The sequence below is a fragment of the Crocodylus siamensis genome, chromosome 4 (assembly GCF_052110815.1).
Source record: "Crocodylus siamensis isolate JL-2025a chromosome 4, ASM5211081v1, whole genome shotgun sequence".
Taxonomy (NCBI): domain Eukaryota; kingdom Metazoa; phylum Chordata; order Crocodylia; family Crocodylidae; genus Crocodylus; species Crocodylus siamensis.
The window spans coordinates 138,227,941-138,248,047 of NC_143398.1; the positions used below are offsets into that span (position 1 = coordinate 138,227,941).

The 20,107-nt window shown below is 45.6% G+C and overlaps 1 protein-coding gene across 2 annotated transcripts in view; it reads right to left on the bottom strand.

Annotated features, from left to right (window-relative positions):
• LOC149866560 (endogenous retrovirus group V member 2 Env polyprotein-like) overlaps positions 1 to 20,107 on the bottom strand; it is a 152,375-nt gene that overhangs the window by 4,002 nt on the left and 128,266 nt on the right. For both annotated transcript variants that reach the window (XM_090043890.1, XM_090043891.1), the window contains one exon: positions 5,119 to 5,231. The gene's annotated coding sequence lies outside the window, so the exon portion shown is untranslated. The remainder of the gene's footprint in view (positions 1 to 5,118; positions 5,232 to 20,107) is intronic.

The following is a 20,107-nucleotide window of genomic DNA, read 5'->3' on the forward strand; positions in this document are numbered from 1 at the left end:
TTGGTGTTGCTCAGCGTTATAAGCTCCCTGGAAACATTTCTTTCTAAAAGGTTTAATCTGGGCACACTGGTGGCAGGCTTGAAGCACGCGTTGCCAATCGCGTGGTGTGGGTAAGCCGTTACGGGTGGTGTATTGCCAGCCGCCTACATTATGATAACGCCGCATGGTGGTGTCTGAACCGGGATGGCCCCATAGGTCATGAAGCCATTTAAGGTATGGGTCGCAGACCGGTTTTAGCGACCTATGCACCGCCGCGGCTGGATGGATAATGTCATCAATGCAATCATGTGACGTTGTCTTTGGACCTAGAGCTAGCCAGTCATCGACGGTCTGTTGTAATGGGTCAGTGTTCAGCACATGAGAGTTAGTATGTTAGATCATCGGGAGATAATTCATGTGGTGGAGTACTTCAAAGATGTCATCCCATTGGGACCGAAAACGTTCTGGTTCGGCTACTCCCGTAAGGACATCACAGACCCAGCGGGAATCCAGGACAAGAACCACCATTTTAAAGGCTGGTCATGTGCAATGGTGATGTGTTTAAGTGCGCCGATGGCTCCCCGCAGCTCGAGCTCCTGCGCTTGATGTGTAAGGAGCTCCTGCGCTTGATGTGCGTCTGGTGTGTCGGGCCAGTCAGGGTTTGCCCATTCTATGTGGCTGGCAGCACATAACAAACACTTCCAAGCAAACCCGCCACCGAATTGTGATGTACCATCGCTGGCTACGTTTCCCAGAAGCGAAGTCCTGTACAAGATAGGATGGGAGAGAATAGTCGGGGTGACGGTGGCACTGTCGTGACACGCCCACGCAGCCCAATCGTATTGTGCATGTCACCAGTGTGTGCCAGGTGGAAGGAGCCCCATGGAAGTCTCCTGGCATTTGCGTAGGATCGAGGTGTGTGAGTAGGGTGGCATCTGGGCCGTAGAGGTCATGAATGCTATGGTGAAGATGATGTTCAGACACCAAACATAAGCAGAGCAATAATTTGCCCAGGTGTCCATAACGACATTGCTCCTTATGCAGGGTCCCGTTAAGAAATGTGGCCAGGCCCTTAGAGGTGTGCACTGTGGCCCAAAGATGTGTAGAGGTCCAACCAATGGTAACACAAAGCAGTGTTGTTGGGCTAAATGGCACTATCGGTGTGGAACTGGCGGCTTGGATAAGGTCGTGGACTTGGCGGTTATCTCGCCGCATCCATGGTTGATGATTTGTCATCCTCTTTTGCAATCGATGCTGTAAGGTCACAAGTGTACCAAGGTGTTCAGGTGCAACGTGATGGCGGAGCCAATTGATACTGCCTAAAAACTGTTGCTTTGGCATGGGGCCTGTGTCAGAGGCCGTATCCCATGGTGGGGTGGGCACTGCAGCTGATGATGCAACACGACCCTGAGGAGTATATTGAGTGCCCAAGAATACGCAGCTGGAGGAGGGTTCCAACTGGGACTTGGCGATGTTGATGTTCCATCCTTCCTGTTGTAAGTGGTCGACGAGGTCGGCGGTGACACGTTTAACAAGTTCTGATGGAGTTCCCATGACCAAGATGTCATCTACATAGTTAAAGAGTTTAACATTGTAGCCGGAGTTGAGAAAACGCTGAAGAGATTGATTCATGGCAGCCGTAGCAAGCGCAGGTGAGTTACAGTAGCCCTGAGGGGAAACCCTCCAGTGGAATATACGACCTTGGATGCCCATACACAGGACTCCCTCAGGATCAAGAAGAGGGAGGCTGAAGAACATATTTGACAGGTCAATGGTGGTAGCAGTCCAGGAGCTTTGGGCCATGACCTGTAAGAGTTCCGCTTGGAGGTCCAGTAATGTTACGACCGGAACAAGCTGGACTAGGTCTGAGCATTTATTGGCTTGGCAGTAGTCAACAACCAGGCGAGCTTCAGAGGGATTTTTTGGTTTAGGTATTCCCCAGCCAGGGGATACATAATGGCTGTACTGCACTGGCTCGATTTTTCCCTCCACCATAAGGTTGTCAAGGAGAGTAAGCAGCAATGGGATCAGATGAGGTTTGGTACGGATAGGGGTGAACCGCCACAGAGGGGCTGTCGGGTCTTTCAATCACAGCGTGAATGGAGGTGGCAGACGGAGTACGGCTCTGGTGACTGGGAGGGCGCTGCACACGAGATCCTTCATGTGCAGTGCTCGTAACTCCGACACGCCGAGCAGATTTTGATGTCCCAATGCGGCGACTACGGTTATTATTGGATTGCCAAGACTCACCTTGGCTAGCGGGACTGTAGAGGTGGCGTTAACGCCGGCAACATGAATGGTGCATCAAGTGGGAGTATAGGGGGTGGTGGCAGGATCAACAACGGTAATCTCTGCCCCGGTATCCAACAAGAAACGAATTGACAGTTGTTGTCCCGTGATGGGGTGAATAACTGGTACAACTGTGTAGGGGCGGGAGTCCGAGGTGGTGTTGTTAAGAGCTTGGTAAGAAGGCTTTTCCAATTTGCGGATGTCTTGTGGCTGCGGAGGATCACTAATATTGCTGCACCGGCAGGCACTTGGATCCGCAGAATCAGCGTCCGCCCCTACTCATTTTTTGGCTTGGGAGTAAACTGAAAGCCAAGCTTAACCGCTGGCTGTCTCTGAGTTTCCTCATCTAGGTTACGGAGTATCTCCTTCTTCATGCCGGCGTGATTTAGGAGGAACCCAAAACAGGCACGTTCCTCCGGGGTGCGTTCGGGATACCGACGTGGCGCTTCACAGATGGAATTCGTGATTTTGGCTGACAGAGCTTGTGCGGAGTGTGTCGGTGCTGCGTGTTCATGTTGTCATTGTCGTCGCTGGTATTGGAACCGGTACAATGCCGCAAGTGGCTGATGGTGAAGAGAGCTAGCTTGAAGCTCTGCGAGCTCTGGATTGTCAGCATAGATGTCAATCATGGCTTGCAGAATCGCCGGGGAAATCTGAAGTTGGAGAAGGTCCTTGCAATGTTGCTGAGGCCATGGGTCGTAACTATGACAAGGTTGTGTCGGTCGATTGGGTGATACCCCTGGTCCGGTAAGTGTGGAATCCGGTGGCCTGGAGAGGGTAGGCATGTCATCGTCGGAGTGATGTTCGTCCCCGTCGTCGTCGTTGCCATCGTCGCTATCGCCCTTGTTTCCTGATCGGGTGAGAACGGATACGCCGGCATCAATTGTGGGGCTCCTCCTCGGGATAGAGAAGTACACTGTGCCGGCTAATGCATTGGTGAATGGCTGTAAATGCGGCGCGTGGGTCGGTTGGGCCCCCTCATGCGCCTGATGTGGCTTCTCGTGAATGGCTCCTGCCACTAGAGCAAGGAGCGAAATGGGCCACGGAGTGCGCGCAATGTCCAGGACACTGGATCCGGGCAGGAGTCCTAAGCTGTAGCTTCCATGCGTGGTCAAAACGACAGCCTCCTGGTGGCTGAGCGTTTCGTGACCACATTCCAAGACCAGACATCCTAGCCACTGGGTTGGCGTCTCATCACTTTGGCGGGCTGTTCTGCTTATAAGTTCATTCATTTCACCATGATCATGGTCTCTGGTGGTTTGCTCGGTAATAATGTTGCCGTCAATGTCTTGGCGGGTCTTCACAATCTCAATGGGGTAAACCTGAAGTGGGGGGGTTGGCACGAAGTTGGGCGCTGACGGAGGAGGCGCTGGAGAAGGAGGCGCTGGAGGCAGAGCACGAGTCTTGCCCCGCCCTCCAGGGAGTGGCAGATATAGCGGCGTCACTAGTGGAGGCGGTGCCTCATCTTCTAAATATGGTGGTGGGACGGTAGGCGGAGTAGGAGGAGTAGGGGGCAGAGGCTCCAGTTTGTCCCCGCCACTCGGCCGTTGTTGAAGGGCACCATCTTTGCTAGCGCGGCTCCTGGTAACAACCGCCACTTCGTAATCATTCAAGCGGTTAATGGTGGATACGAGGGTTTCAAGACAAGCACGCAAGCATGCGACTTTCTTTCCCTTCCTTTTCCTTTCTTTCAATACCCTGAGGTCTTCAGCTAGGGCGTGCAGCCGCCGGTGACTAACGCCGCCAGGGATCATGAACAAAGAGGGGGGGGCGATTCCTTGCAAGCACCCCTTGTTACCCGCAAGCGCTGCGATCGCCTCCACGCAACCGTCCCACTCTTGGGAGGGGGTGGCAACCCATTCGAGAGGGGGAAACTGACAGACGCTGGATTTTCCCTTGGGAAACCACGTGCAGAAAATCCTGACCCCGCGTTTCTTCTGCAATTGTAATCTTAGAGTCTCTAATTTACTTATCACCTGTCACATAGACACTATGCAAGCCTCCAGTTGGCATATGTGAACATGGCCACCTATTAAGCATACAAAAGGTTATAACACATAACAAGTGCAAAATAATTACAATGCTTACCAAAAGAAGGGTCAAGATGTTCTCACAGTACGGAACATGTCATTCCAACAACAGTTTTCTAGAAACTCTAAATGCTGATGGAAATGTCCAAGCCACTGTAGTGACCCTTCAAGTTTGAGGGTCCCAGAACAAAAAACATGGGGGGGAGTGGAGGGTGTGATAGTAGAAGATTTCTGACAGCGTGTGGCTGTTGAGTCCAGCAGCAAAGGCATAACAAGATCCAATGACAAGAGGTAGAAACTAATTAATTCACTCCAGAAATAAGGCTCACACATTAACAGTAAAGCTAAGAAAAATAACTTTCAAAAGGCCATGGTAGACTCTGAGGCATAACTTAGGTAGCGTAACTGGGGCAGCCACCTGGGCACAAACCTGGGGGGAGGTGTGAGGCAGGAAATGGCTGCCACTGTAGCTGCATGACTGTGCCAGCAGCAGCAGAAGCAATGGCAAGCAGAAGTTGCCACTGCCCATGTGTGTGGCAGCTGTCCTGGGGCACACAGCAGCATCATTACACCTCTGGGTAGATTCGCCAGCAGCTGAAATCAAATCAGAACCGAATGACTTCCTTTAAAACAAGTACGCCAATTCAACCGCAAGTTATGGCTGAAAGAATTATTGGGTTTTATGGCATGCCTCACAGAAATCGAATTATATGGTTCTAGGGGTCACCTTAAGAACTATGACTATGATTTTGAACCCTCTTGCAGCATGGCCTCTCAAGTATTTCTCTTGTTGACATTAACTCTGCATCATAGAAAATACCTTTATCCAAGTCCTTGCATCCATGCTCAAACTATTCCAAGTTCCCTTTGAAGTCTCTAGGCCTGCGTGAGATCCTCCATAATGGATTTGCTGTTGGAGAAGCAATCAATGACCTAAACCAAGTCAAACAGAAAGGTATCAGGAAGGTATTGGGAAGGTATCGTGAGGGGAAGAAGCCTGCATGGCTGGATAGGTGAGGTGAGAGACACAGTTAAAAAGGCACAGCAAGAGAATGCTAGGACTTCTACAAGGGGTTGAAAACTTGAATTCAAAATATTTAGCAAATTATTGAGAACAAATAAACACACTGGCAAAAGCCAGATGACAATGCTAAGTTAGAAGGATGGAGCATGGGACAAGGATCAGGTAACAGTGTGGGAGCAGGACACAAGGCTAGGAGATCCCCATTGTTCAAGGACTGCTTGCTGGTTGGTAAGGCCCAATGTGTTGCGCAGCAAAGGCCAGGTGCTAAGGCAGTTTCTTAAATGAGGAGCTGGGGCCAGTTAGGTAACTAAGCAAGGCCTGCCATGGAACCCAGCTGTAGACTACAGGTAGGAGGAAGCTTAGTTTTCAGGTTTGCTCAAAGTTAAAGACCCTCCCTAGTACTAGAAAGGACCACAGCAATGTGCTATAATAGTGGTATCCCTGGATTGAGATGGGGAAGGGCTCCCTACTTAGCTGGGCCAGCTAGTTCATTAAGTTGGAAAACAGAGCCTTAGCCCTTTGCACATCATAAGGATAAGGACTGTGTGTAAAGATTGCATGCATATATGGATTTATTACTCCTATGCAGTTTGGGCATGTAACCTCAGATCCAGATTCAGGCTTGGGCCCATTCTCTAGTGGGACAGTGGGATGTAGCAGCACCATTTCCAAGTATACCTCTTAACTTCTCCACCCTTCCCTGCTCAGAAAAGTGTTATAACGTTTTTATCTTAAGCAGAATCCTTTTGAACTATAAGAGTTTGTCTCTGGAAGCAGGTCTTCTTTATTTTTAAAAGGGAAGAATTCTGTTACCCTCATTCTCCATCAGGAGTACTGCTCCTATGCTAGCATATACTTTACCTGGAAGAGCCTTACCAAGAGTCTAAGAGCCAAGTGCTACAAATGGGTGGGCAGTGGGCACACAGATTTTATTGTTAACATTTTTACTGAGCTTTCTCATTAACATGAACCTCATGGTTGTCAGCAGACTCACTCAAGACTCTGAAAGCTCAATTCCAAAGTGAAGACCTGAAGGAAAATTCTCACTGGGGAGTAACAGAGGTAGGCTTCATATCCTATACTGTATAGACTAGTCTTATACATAGAGTTACAGACTATAAGACCAAGAGTATTATTATTACTAAAGGCCACAGAACTACAATGAGTAATTCCAGTCTTAAACCCATAATTTCTGGCTGAGTGAAGGCAAGTCTTTTATAAAGTAATCCAATCTTGATTTTAAGATTTCAAGTGATTGAGAAAGGGCTGCATTCTTTGGGATTCAGTGCCAGTGGTTAACGATTTTCCTTGTTTAAAAAAAATCCTCTTATATCCCATTTACACAACTTAATGTTGTTCTGTTTTCACCAACCAGATGAAGGAACCCTATATTAGCAGAATTCTCTCTTGATGTTTGCAAACCATGATCAAATCACCTCTTCACCCTAGGTGAATGGCTTGTGGATTTTGTGGCCCTGTGTTATAGGATGGTACTTCACAGGACATGGGGGAGTGAGTTTTACATCCCAAGCTTCTCATTTCTGGGCTTTCCCCTGCTTGCTTTTTGTTTTTCTGCTGCAGACAGAGAACAGTGCCACTGCATGGTCACTGCAGTATCTTAAAAGGCAAAGTGTGTGTGTGTGCGCGCGCGCGTGCACGCATCCATGGGATCCGCCGGTGAAATGGTGAAATGTTTTCCTTTCCCAGAGGATATATTTGACATCAAGATAATGGGACAGCTTGGAAAACAAACTTACTTTTTTCCCCCCTTAAGAGTCCTATATTGTAAAACAAGCTTCCCCAGTTGGGATTCTTTTTGAAAACTTTTAGCTGTCTTAGCAGCTGTGCTGTGAACTGCATTCTCGGTGCAGTATCTGTGTACTGCAGCTTCCATCCAAACAAAGGGGGCAAAAAACTAACACAAATTACAGCACAGACTGAAAAGAACTTGCTTTGCAAACAGTACAAACATGTTTGAGGTAGTTAATATGATGACAAATGCTTTGTTCTGAGCTCTGCAAGCTGCACAGGTTACATACATGCAAAACATATGGGAGTGCATCTCTCTGCATCTCATCGAAGAAGCATCTGCCTTACCCTTTGTTACAGTCACCAAGAACTGAAGCGGGGGGATGGTTATAAAGTGTGTGGGCAAAAGGCCTAACAAGGAAGGTGATGCGTGAGTGTTGTTTGTTTTGACAGTAAAGCTGTGTAGGATACCTCCCACTGAGTCACGCTCCATGTGAGCCAGCACATACCTGCTGCAGAGGAGATGCTCCTCTTCTTTTGACACCCTGCTGGTAAGTGTCATTCTTGTGGGAATTCACCACATACTAGAAAGTCCCATGACTTCACTTCGTAGCACCAAACTGTGTTGTGGTTCAACAGGTACTTTTCTACCACGCTCTATCCCTCCCCGTCACTCTGATGTCCCTTGCCCTTTGAAGACAGACAATGTGGCTGAACAGGGAGCCCTGGGCACCCACCTACATAACCCCCAAGCCTAGGATTCATTTCTACTGGCCTAAAATAAACTGGTGAGGGAAAGTGGAGGTGCCTGGTTGGAAGAGGCCTTTGGCTCCCCCTTCTGCACCTTGTATGAAACAGCAAGTAGCCGCTGAAAGCTTCTCAGTCAGCTCCCCAAAATCCTGTGTTCTGGGCCCTTGCCCAAGCCCAGGGAAGGTGTCCCAAATACTGAACTTACCCTGCATCAAGGTCATGCATGAGGCATATTAACATAAAGGGAGGCGAGTGATGGAAGCCTACAGTTACTGCCCGACTGCCATCCTGTGCATGAATGGAGGACTCTAGTCCTCAGGATTACAAATCTCCTGTGTCCTACCTACATTGCTAGATGATGTCTATCCCCTTGGGATAATCATGCATTTAATCCCTCAACAACACTCATTTAGCAAAACATATGCAGACTCACTAAGTCACTGCCCTAGGCAGAGGGCTGGAGGAAAGCGGTTAAAACAAATGTATTCCTATTTCAATGTGCTTTTTCACATATCTTGGCCTTCGTCAGCTGAGATAGCCTGAAGATACTGGGAAAATAGGTAACAGAGACCTTGGATCCAGAGAACACCCTTTCTTCATTTGAGCATATCATTAACCACCCTATGAAAGCTTGTTCTTTAGTCTTTCTTTTCAGCCGCCCTCTACAACTGAAACTCTTCCCATTTTCTTGAACACTCAACTACCACTCTTTCAACTGCCTTCTAAAAACAAATCTAAACCAACTTGTGAAAGCACATGCTTGTGCTTGTGAAATCTATGTGAAAGCACATCAATGACTTGAGAGCCTGAAATCTCACTAATGGTCAATGGGGACTTGGGGTGCTACATCATTTTGATGCTTTTGAAAAGTTTTCCCAGAGTCTCATTCTCCAAAGCAATTAAGGCACTTACTAGTTTAAATCCCAATGGAAAATTGTCTAAATCTCTTAGGAGCCTTTGTCAATGATGCACTGTCTTTCACTTCATGGTTAACTGGCAATCTTAGGTTATGCCTTCTTGAAAAGAGAAGAAAAATTCTGTTCTATTCTATTCAGGTTTCTAACCTGGGTCCATCCTTGTGGCATCTGAGAAATTTCCAATAAGCATTAAGCATGGCATTTCAAGATTTAACCAAGACATTGGGTGGGTTTAGTTTAGACCAGTAATTGGCAATATTTTTCCAGCCGTGAGCCAGAATAACTCATCTTGGGTCGTAGGCAATTTGGCACTAGGGCCTGGCCCCTATGCCACTTCTCCTCACTACCTGGCCGTAGCATAGTACAGGATCCTCCAGTTGTCCAGCTACAACACAGCACAGCACAAGAGAAGCTGCCTGCCACTGGTCCACATTACAGTGTAGGCAAAGTCTGCCTTCCAGGCTAGAGACAGGGATTCTGCTGTAGGTTGTTGAGCCCTGGCTTATCCTGTTACCTCTTCAAGTCAGGAGCAACATCTTATTCATCATTCTCAATACACAAGTGCTCCGGATCCAACTAGGTGCAGGACACTATTGCATAAGGCTAATACAAATCTCATAGTGAGGCAAGAATGTGCCCTTAAAGAGGTTATAATCTAAAAATCAAAGCTATCCAAGTAATTTGGCCCCATGGGCTAGAAGCAGACTACAGGGCTTCTAATGGATCAGACGATGCACTTGTGGCAGCAGGACAATGACTTGCTGGCATGGCTGGTACAGCTGCTGGCTCTAGAACCCAGGGAACATCTATAACCAAGCCTGATTTTTCCAGGCATTTGGAGTCTCGTATCATCATCAGGCATTGAAAAGGTCCACTCCTTCTGGAAGAATTAAAAGATTCATTGAGGATCCTCTAGCTTTGCCTTTGTATCACTGCAGGTATGTTTCTGAGCTTCTGTTCTCATGCTGCTGACTTAGCAGGATGCAAAGCACTCAGTAAAAGTGTTTTCATCAGCACATCCTCCCAGTCACATAAAAAAGCCTACGAAGTGTCAAATGTCATGGGTAGCTGAACAAGGTTCTTTGTGTAAATCTGATATCTTTTATTAGACCAACTCAAATAGTTGGAAAAATTCCAACTGCCTATGTCCTTAGACCAACACGGCTACAACCTATTCCCCTGGAACATGGGTAGCTGAAGAAATTAAAAAACCCCAGAAAACTCCATGAGTCCCTCAATAGACATGACAAAAACTGCAAGTACTGAACCTGGTTCAATGAAGAGTGCAAGAGTAGGAGACAAGGATATCTGGTAACTGTTCCTGGCTCTGCCATTAATCCCTCTGTGGCCCTGAGTAAGTTCTCATAAAAGCCCTCTGGCCCTTGGTCTGCCTTCCTTCCTGAAACTTTTGATCGTGGAGTCAGAAAAAGGCCAGTTTGTCAAAACTGATTCTGGGGTGGGGGGTTGGGGTTTTTTAACGTATCAGTTTTAACAGAACTTTCATCGAAAAGGTGTTTTGGGTTCTTGATTGAGTCTTTGGTAAAAAGCAGTGATAGAGAAACTCTGTTGAATGCATGGTCACTCAGAAGTTAGAGCACACACTTGGGCCGTGAGATGGGCAAGTTCAAGTCCTGTATATCAACCAGGGAATGGTCTTGAACTCTCAGATGTGTGTTTTTGCCCACAGGATTACAGGCCTGTTTCTATTATTACTTTTTTTTTTAAAAAAGTGATTGCAGAAGGGAAAACATTCTGGAATCACAGCAGTTTTCAAGGGGGGGAAAACACCTTCCATTCACCTCTATATATAGTTATGCTTACCAGCATTTATTAAACCCTTTTAAATCTACGAATAGAAGTCATTGCAAAAGCAGTTATCAAACCAGGCAAAAAGTTAAAAGTATTTTTTAGTGGAAAGCCTGATTTAATTGAAATGTACATCACAATTTTCCTCAGGCGGTTGAGTTTCCCACCAGGAGAAGAAAACAAAACCAACTTGAAGCCTTCACTCTGATTCAACATTTTAAAACAAAATCAAATTTTACACATCAGGTTAGCTCCACCGTTTCTCTCAATGTGTCAAGTGATTTGTGTTCTTTTCAGACAAAGACACAGATTTGACTTTTCTAACTGGAAACTGAAAGGAATTAAGTTTGTAAAAATTCTTTGTTCTGCTTTGGGGCAGAAATGTCAAAATTTCCCTTGAAAGGAACATTTGATTTCAGACCAGCTATAAATTAATCATGAGAGTGCAAATTGTTTTGTGCAAAAAAAAGAAATGTAAGAAACTTCTCAACCCTGTTTGAACTTTCCACCATCTATCAACCAAAGCTCTTTTGATGTTCTGGAAAGTGTGATTAAGGTCAATGTCACTTAACACCTTCTCGCTTTGCAGTGGAATGAAGAAAGACCTAAACATGGCCCCTGTGGCCTTCCACTATCCTTCACAGGACTACGAAATCATTGGCAACATGTAGGGGTTGCATGCGGGTGCACATGCACTCCCTGAGACTGGCCGTGCACCCCCTGAGATAGGCTGCCACCAATGCTGCCAGGCAGTCACCAATCGCCACTCAGTCACCAATCGCCACTCAGCGCTCGCCCCCTCACCGCTGCCACCGCCATGACCACCTGCAACAGTCCCCACTCGGCCCACCCTTACTGCTGACATCACTGCAGCTGCCTGCAGGCGGTCCCCGCTTGCCACCACCAGACCCCTGCCCCTGCAGGCGGCAGCCATGCCCCTCCAGCTTTGGGGGGCACGAGGCACCCACATGCAAAATCACACCATTTCTTGGAAACATCTCCTTTCCTGCACCACTCATGTCTTTCTGATATTAAACCGAATCTCCTCACATCTCAAGTAAGGGAACCATGCTGTCTTTTAGTATAAATATGAAGACGCACGCCCTTAAAATGCTCCCCCACTCACATACACACATACATACACTGACTTCACCAGGGTTATTTGTTAGGGCTACTTGAGTGGCATTAAACAGAAACCTTTTTCTTTTTTTTCATTTTCTTGCATAAAAATAAAATATTTTGTTTTGTGTTGAATAAAGCATTCCATTCAACTGGAGACAAAAAGGTTTCTTTTCATAGGCACGTGTTAGAACACCCAAAGAAGCAAAAAGCTAGGACAAAGAGGAGAGGAGGGTGCTGCCCCCATTATATCCAATAACTGGAGCACTCACCCTCTGGCTGAAGGGATTCTAACACACAACTCACTCTTCCTCCAAATGTGCCCTACCCAAATAGGGTTGCCAGCTCTGACTGAAGTTATTCCAAGAATTTTTTTTTTTTCCCCCAACATGACAATGTCATTAATTGAATTAATTTTCTTAAAATATCCTATTAAAATCTCCCAGATTGCTTTTAGTAGTCACTGGGGGATCAATGCTGATTCCAGTAGACTCCCAGGCAATCCAGGAGGGTTGGCATCCCTATGCCCAAGGCGTGTGAGCTTGGGAAGGGAGGATTGCTTTCAATCTCCCCTATTGATGCTGGTCCACTCTACATAAATTATTAAACACAACAGAACAGAGACTGGAACACAAGTGTCCACAAGCTAAGGAAACAACACTTTTGTGCTAGAGGCAATATCTTTTATTAGAACAACTAAATAGTACCCCAAAAAAATCTTTCTTTGCAAGCTTTTGGATCCAAATACCATTTTTCAGGCAGAGGAGAGTTCAAAGACTGTAAGGAGTTAGTCACATCTCACTCAATATATATCCAATGGTGCCATTTACACTGACAGCATCCCACAGGAGAGAGAGATCATTCTGCTGCAGAACACTTGATAGCCCAATGGTTAGAGTATTCTGCTAGCAGGTAGGTGATGTGGGTGAAAATCCACTCAGGAAAAAAAAAATTAAGCCTGGCTATCCCTCATCCTGGGTGAGTGCACTTACTGTTAAGCTGCCGGGTCACTTTTTCTTCCTCTAATTTTGGGAACCTACCCCTACATTTTTTGTCCCATCTAATGCTCTTCAGCAAACCAGATTCACAAATATGACTGACACTCCATATTTTGTCACTGGCAAAATAACTAGATAAAATACAGTCACCCATCTCTGACTATTACATCCCACTGGGATGGAGCTACCCCTGCTTGTAAAAATTCAACCAAACCTACTACTCTGATAGCAAAAACACTGCAATTTTGCACGAGCAAGAAAACAAAAATTGGAAACAATCATCAGAAACTCCCCCCACTCCCCATACAAACATATTTATTTAGGAACTTTCCTTTAGCCGAGGAAGGGGAGAGACCACATGTAGTGATACCACCACATCATCTCCCATTTTGCTGGAGTCCTACACAACAGTTCCCATGCTCACTGCCAGTGCTATGTTCCACCTCTTCTTGTCATGCTCTGTATAATGTTGTTTCTGTGCACTGAAGGATGTCTGATTCTTCCCTTGACTAATCACTGGGCACCAGAGGGCCCTCTCTCCTGAACTTGAGAACTTGATCTCTGATGACACCTATCTGACAGGGATACAGGCACATCTGGCTCCCCTCATTCATCCATGCTCACCCCAGGAATCCTCTTCTGATGCCCTGTCAGCCCAGGCTTTCAGACAAAAGATACTGGTAAATCAACAGCACCTAAAAAAATGTGGCCTTCTGTCCTAACAGCCTTTGACTGATATTCTTTATTTTGACAAAACCTTAACTAAGTTAAAAGTGTAGCATACAACCTGTTTTGGCATTGTCAAAGTAATGTGTTCCTACAAAACTTGCAGAGTCATTGAGGCAGTGTGTTTTAAACCAAATACTAGTCTTGCTGTCAAAGATGCAATGTCATTTTATTGGTGTTTCCTTCTTATGTGAAGTTATTGCCTTAGCAGTAATGTCAAAACGAATGCTTACTATAAAATAAATAAGTATATATTTATACTGCAGTAACAGCTGAAAACCCCAACAGAGATGAAAGCTTTATTGATCCAGACACTGTGTAGACTAATGACAAGCGGCAGCCCTCTTGCAGTCTAACATACTGAGAGAGATTAAAGTTGGTGGAATAAACAGGAACGGAACCTACTTCTTCTGAAGCCCAGTTTGTTGCTTTCACCACAAGACTATGCTGCTCTTCAAATTCTATAGGTGTGTCTACACAAGACACTAACTTCACAGTAGCCTAATAACACTGCATGGTAGCATGCCGGGCAAAACCTGTGCTAATACACTATAATAGTAAGCTACTGTGCAGTTGGCTTCTGTGAAAACCCATGCACTGGTATCACTGTGCAGTAGTGCCAGCTACTGTGCATTGATTTAGTACTTGGTTATCCAAACACTAAACTTAATGCACCGTAACTATGATGCATTAATGAATATGTAGACACACCCTCTGTGTACCTAATTCAGTACTTCTCAACTTGTGATCACACTGCTAAGTGAAGGAAAGTCATCCGTTTTCAGATCCTATTCATATTGCAAAAGACAGATAAAATATATTAAGGTATATTAAATACCTTGCTAATGCTAGTTTTCTTTGGAAGTAATTGAGGTAGGTGTCCTAGGGACATTATTTGATCACAGAAAGGAGGGGGAGATGGCATATGCAATTTTAATTGTAAAGCCACCTCCTCTCCCATTTATGGTGATCATACCCAGCACATTTTCCCCATTGAGGCATGTCCCCCATTTGCTTGACATAGGGGAGTGAAGAGGCAGAGCACACCAATGTGTGCTTCCCTAATGAAATGCCCAGCCACCCAGGTCATTCGTTCACCCCAAACAGGGGTCTTCACAGGAGACTAGCAATGTCACCAGCCTTGTTCCTCTTACAGAGATACAATGCTCTTCACAATAATGGCTGCCAACTCTGGGAGACATCACACTTTGTGCTCTTCCCACCCTTCAAGGAGCAAATTGCACCTGTCTTACACAAAACTGAAATCACCTAGAGGCTTGAAACAATCTGGCATCACATTCCATAGCTGGGGATTACCCCAAGCAGAGTTTTGGCTCCAAGGAGAGAGAAATACCAGAACCTCCATGAGAAAGAAAATCCAGGCAAGATATATTTAATGTTCAGAGACCTCTGCCCTACAACAATATTTTACTGACATGTTAATACTGAAGCATTTTACAGCTCCACCCTTTGGAAATGCTTTTCCTTTAGAAGAATAAAGATGCTTACTGTTCTGGCTTTCTAATGGTTGCTAAGCCTCTTATTGCAAATAAAATTTATCAAAATATTTTTGTTTCCTATCACACCCTCTTAGCTTTCTCTCAATGTCAGTGGCTCCTTGGTTGTGTTTTAGCAGCAATAGGTAGCAGCAGCATGGCCAATTCCTGCTGCTCCAGTACTGGAAGGAAAGAATTCAACAGTTTATAACTCTCCAAAAACTCCCAGGTGTTCATTCACTATGCAAATAATCTCAAATAAGCTAAGCTTTCATTTAAAAAAGCTACCCCGCCTTCTGCTTGGACTTTGGCTCATGAGTGAAACAACATCAGGATCTTCCAGTACCAGGATGAGAACTTTGAATCATTAGCACAAGGACCTGTGCTGATGATTGAAGAAGTTTGAGAACTTTTCTGTCCAAATCACAGTTGGATCAGTTGGGGCACTTTGAAGTCTTTCTATGATGTATAAATAATTAGTAATTAATGACTGCAAGTATTCAACACAGATTTTTGTGTTTCTGCATATGTAGAGACTTCCAACAACACATCTCTTCTTTTCTTACTACCATGCTGGGGTACTAGTTTGTACTGACAATATAGCTTGCAAAGTATATGAATGACTGAAGTACATTCAGATGAAGCTGCTACAAACATGAGGATTGAGTATTAACTTTGGAAAATGGGATCACCTCAAAAAAAGAGACAAACTATGGAAATACTCAACATTTTGTAGCTGGGATTTTTTTTTTAAATTCAGATAAGCAACTGGAAAAAGTTCTAGTAGTGATAAACATACATCAAAAACAATATATTTGCATATTTTCAGGTCAATGTAAAAAAAAAGTTCACCTCTATGATGAGCATGATACATTCTAAAGCCAGAATAAACTAATATGATCATCTAGTCTCACCTTCTGTATAGCAAAGGCTTTATAAATCCCACTAAATCATTTCTACATAAAACAAGAATTTCCATTTGAGCCATAACAGATCTTATGAAAGATATCCAGTCTCAAGTTAAAGGCGTCAAGTGATAGTTCACCACATCACCAAGTAAACGCCAGTGGTTAAATACCCTCCTCCTTAGAAATGTATTCTTCACATCTAATCTGAATTTGTCTAGCGTTAGCTGTCATCCATAGGATCCCATTACTCCTCCTGCTAGATTCAAGTGCTACCCTCTCTCAGAAAACTTTTTTTTACAGGTACTGTATTTGTAGACTATGACCATGTCACCTTTTAGCCTTCTTTTGAATAAATTACATTGGCTGATCTTACGTGTAAGTTCTATATAAATCTGTGTTCTTTCAAGAGCAAAAAAGCAAGCAGTGAGAGGACAAAGCAAAAGAGATTCAAAAGCTTGCCAATAGCATACATACGTAGTTCTTCAGTGACATACATAGACATACATAGTTCTTCAGCGCAATCTAGGCAATCCATGAAGTTTTCGGAGCGTACTGGGGACAACTTCCTGGTGCAAGTGGTGCAGCGGCCAACTAGGAGCCATGCTCTTTTTTGACCTGCTGCTCACAAACAGGGAAGAATTGGTGGAGGGTGTAGAAGCAGATGGGAACTTGGGCAGCAGTGACCACAAGATGATTGAGTTCAGGGTTATGAAGAAAGGAAGGAAGGAAGAACAGCCGCAGGGTAAGGATCTTGGACTTCAAAAAACAGACTTTGACTCTCTCAGGGAACTCACGGGCAGGAGCTGCTGAGAAGCCAGTCTGATGGGAAGAGGAGTCCAGGCTGTACCTTAAAGAAACCTTACTGAGGGTGAAGAAATGAACCTTTTCAATGCACAGGAAGACTAGCGAGTATGGCAGAAGACCAGCTTAGCTTAGCAGGGAGCTCTTCAGTGAGATAAACTGCAAAAAAGGAAGCTTACAGGAATTGGAAACTTGGACAAACAACTAGGGAAGAGTATTGCTCAGGCATGCAGAGATGAAGTTAAGAAAGCCAAAGCACAGCTGGAGTTGCAGCTAGCAAGGGACATGAACAGTAACAAGAAGGGTTTCTACATGTGGGCACAGTGGATATTGAGGGCTACAGGCTCTATAGGAAGGACAGGGGTGGAAAAAAGGGTAGAGGGATGGCCCTCTATGTGAAGGAGCGGTACCCCTCCCTGCAGGTTACATTTGATAGCAGGGAAAAGTCCCTTGAGACCCTCTGGGTCAAGATAAAAGGGGGCTTGGGAGAAGGGGACCTGATGGTGGGAGTCTATTATAGGCCTCCCCACCAAGAAGAGAGCAACCAGGCATTCTACAGTGAAGCAGTCAGTACTAAACACTTGACTGTCATGGGTGACTTCAACTATCCTGACATCTGTTGGGAAGATCATTCAGCCAGCTCCAGCAGACTAGCCAACTTCTTGGTGACTACAGATGACCTGTTCTTGACACAGACTATGGAGGGGCCAACTAGGACTAAAATCACTCTGGACTTGGTGCTGGCCAAAGGGAAAGTCATGGTAAGAGACCTAAAGATTGAAGGTGCTCTGGGTGACAATGATCACTATCTGATCAGATTCACCATCCACAGAAAGGCTGGAAACTCTACCAGCAGAACAGAAGTCCTAGACTTCAGACAGGCAGACTGTGGTAAACCAGGAGTCCAGTTGGAAAGGTCCTTAGCAATCAGCAACTGGATGACTTGGGAGCTCATGAAGAATGACACTTCCTCAAGGAGGCTACTCTTAGTGCTCAAAAAAGAGTCCGTCCCCATGCAATCAAAGAAAGAGAGACAGACCAAGAGACCCGCCTGGCTCAACAGAGACATTGGGGAACGTCTCAAAAAGAAAAAAAGAAGTGTACATGCAATGAAAAAATGGATTGGGATCCAGAGAAGAATACGCTCATGCAGTCAGGGTCTGCAGACATGAGACAAGGAAAGCCAAGGCATCTATAGAAATCAAGCTGGAGACCAATATTAAAGATAAGAAAAAATATTTCTATAGGTACATAGGCAGCAAGAAAAAAAAATCAAGTTTCACTGTGGCACCCCCTACTTAACATGGAAGGGAAGCCCATAGTTGATCCCTGTGAAAAGGCAGACATCCTTAATAATTACTTCGCATCAGTTTTCCTGAAATCAGAGAACTGGTCACCAGGCCAGGAGCACAGGGAATACAGCAATGACAACAGTCCTCATAAAATCAGTCCAGAACAGGTGAGGACATTCTTAAATCATTTGAACATTTTCAAGTCAGCTGGTGCAGACAACCTTCACTCGAGAGAGCTGACTGAGCTTATAGCAGTGCCTCTGGCGGGGCTGTTCAAGGAGACGTGGAACTCAGGAGTTGTCCCTAATGACTGGAAAAAGGCAAACGTGGTTCCCATCTTTAAGAAGGGAAAGAAGGACAACCCTGCCAACTATAGACCAGTCAGTCTGACTTCGGTCCTGGAGAAGATCTTTGAAAAAATTGTCAAGGAGGCCATCAACCACAATCTCGCATCTGGTGGGGTACTGAAAAGCAACCAGCATAGCTTTGTAGGGGAAAGGTCATGCCTAACAAACCAGGTGTCCTTTTATATCCAGGTAACTAACCACCTAGACATGGGACAGGAGGTGGATATCATCTACCTGGATTTCAGCAAGGCCTTTGACACTGTATCCCATGAAATCCTCTTAGTTAAGTTGGAGAGTACTGGCCTAGACCACGCTACAGTGAGGTGGGTTGGGAACTGGCTCAGCAGCCAATCCCAATGAGTCATAATTGAAGGGGTGGCCTTATCCTGGAAGGACATTTCCAATGGTATACCCCAGGGGTCAGTGCTCAGGCCGATGCTCTTTAACATCTTTATTAATGACCCTAATGAGGGAGTGAAAAGTGCAATGATGAAGTTTGCAGATGATACCAAGCTGTGGGGACAAGTGGGTATATCAGAGGACAGGTCAAGGATTCAGGAAGACCTTAACAGGCTGGTCCTATGGGCTGAACAAAATCATATGAGGTTCAACAGGGGCAAATGCTGAGTCCTTCATCTGCGTAGGAAGAACCCTCACCATATCTATACAATGGGTAGTGGTCCACTAGCTGGCAATGCATCTGAAAGGGATCTGGGGGTCAATTGACCAGAGGATGAATATGAGCCACCAATGTGACAAAATCACCAACAGAGTAAATATAACTCTAGTGTGCATCAGCAGGTGTGTTGCCAACAGATCCAGAGAGGTGCTTCTCCCCACCTATTCAGTGCTGATGAGGCCACAGATAGAGTATTGTGTCCAATTCTGGGCACTGCACTTTAAGAACAATACGGACAAGTGCAAAAGGGTGCAAAGAAGGGCCATTTGCATGATCAAGGGCCTGCAAGTGGATAGAAAACTGGCTGGATCATCAGGCTCAGAAGATAGTAGTTAATGGCTCAATGTTTAGTTGGCAGCTAGTATCAAGTGGAGTGTCCCAGGGGTTGGTTTGTTCAAAATCTTCATCAATGACTTGGAAGATGACATAGAAAGCAACTTCTTCAGCAAGTCTGAAGATGACACCAAGCTGGGGAGAGTAGTAGATACACTAGAGGGTAAGGTTAGGATTCAGAGAGACCTTTAGCAAGCTGGAGGATTGGACCAAAATAAATGTCACGGGGTTCAGTAAGGACAAGTTGCAAAGTCCTGCACTTAGGATGGAACAATCCCATGCACTGGTACAGGCTGGGAGATGACTGGATGGGCAGCAGCCCTGCAGAAAAGCATCTGGGGGTTACAGTGCACAATAAGCTGAATATGAGGCAACCATGTACCCTTGTTGCCAAGAAGGCTAAAGGCATACTGGGCTGTCTTAGGAGTATTGCCAGCAGATCAAGGGAAGTGATTATTCCCCTCTATTCAGCACTGGTGAGGCCACAGCTGAAGTACTGTGTTCAATTTTGGGCCCCCCACTACCGAAAGGATGTGAACAAACTGGAGAGAGTCCAGTGGAGGGCAACAAAAATGGTTAGGGGTCTGGGGCAAATGACTTATGAGGAGAGGAAGAGGGAACTGGCCTTATTTAGTCCAGAAAAGAGAAGAATAGGAGGGGATTTAACAGCAGCCTTCAACTACCTGAAGCAGTGGCGACATGTACCCCCTGACTGGCTGCACTCCCCGCTTAGGCAATGGGAAGGGGGGCAGGCGGAAGCGCCAGTGCCTCCCCTGTGAGCACTGGCCAGGAGAGCCGTATGTAGGCCGTGGCCCCTTTCAGGAGCAGAGTGGCCACTCACCACTTGGTAAGTCTTGCATAGTG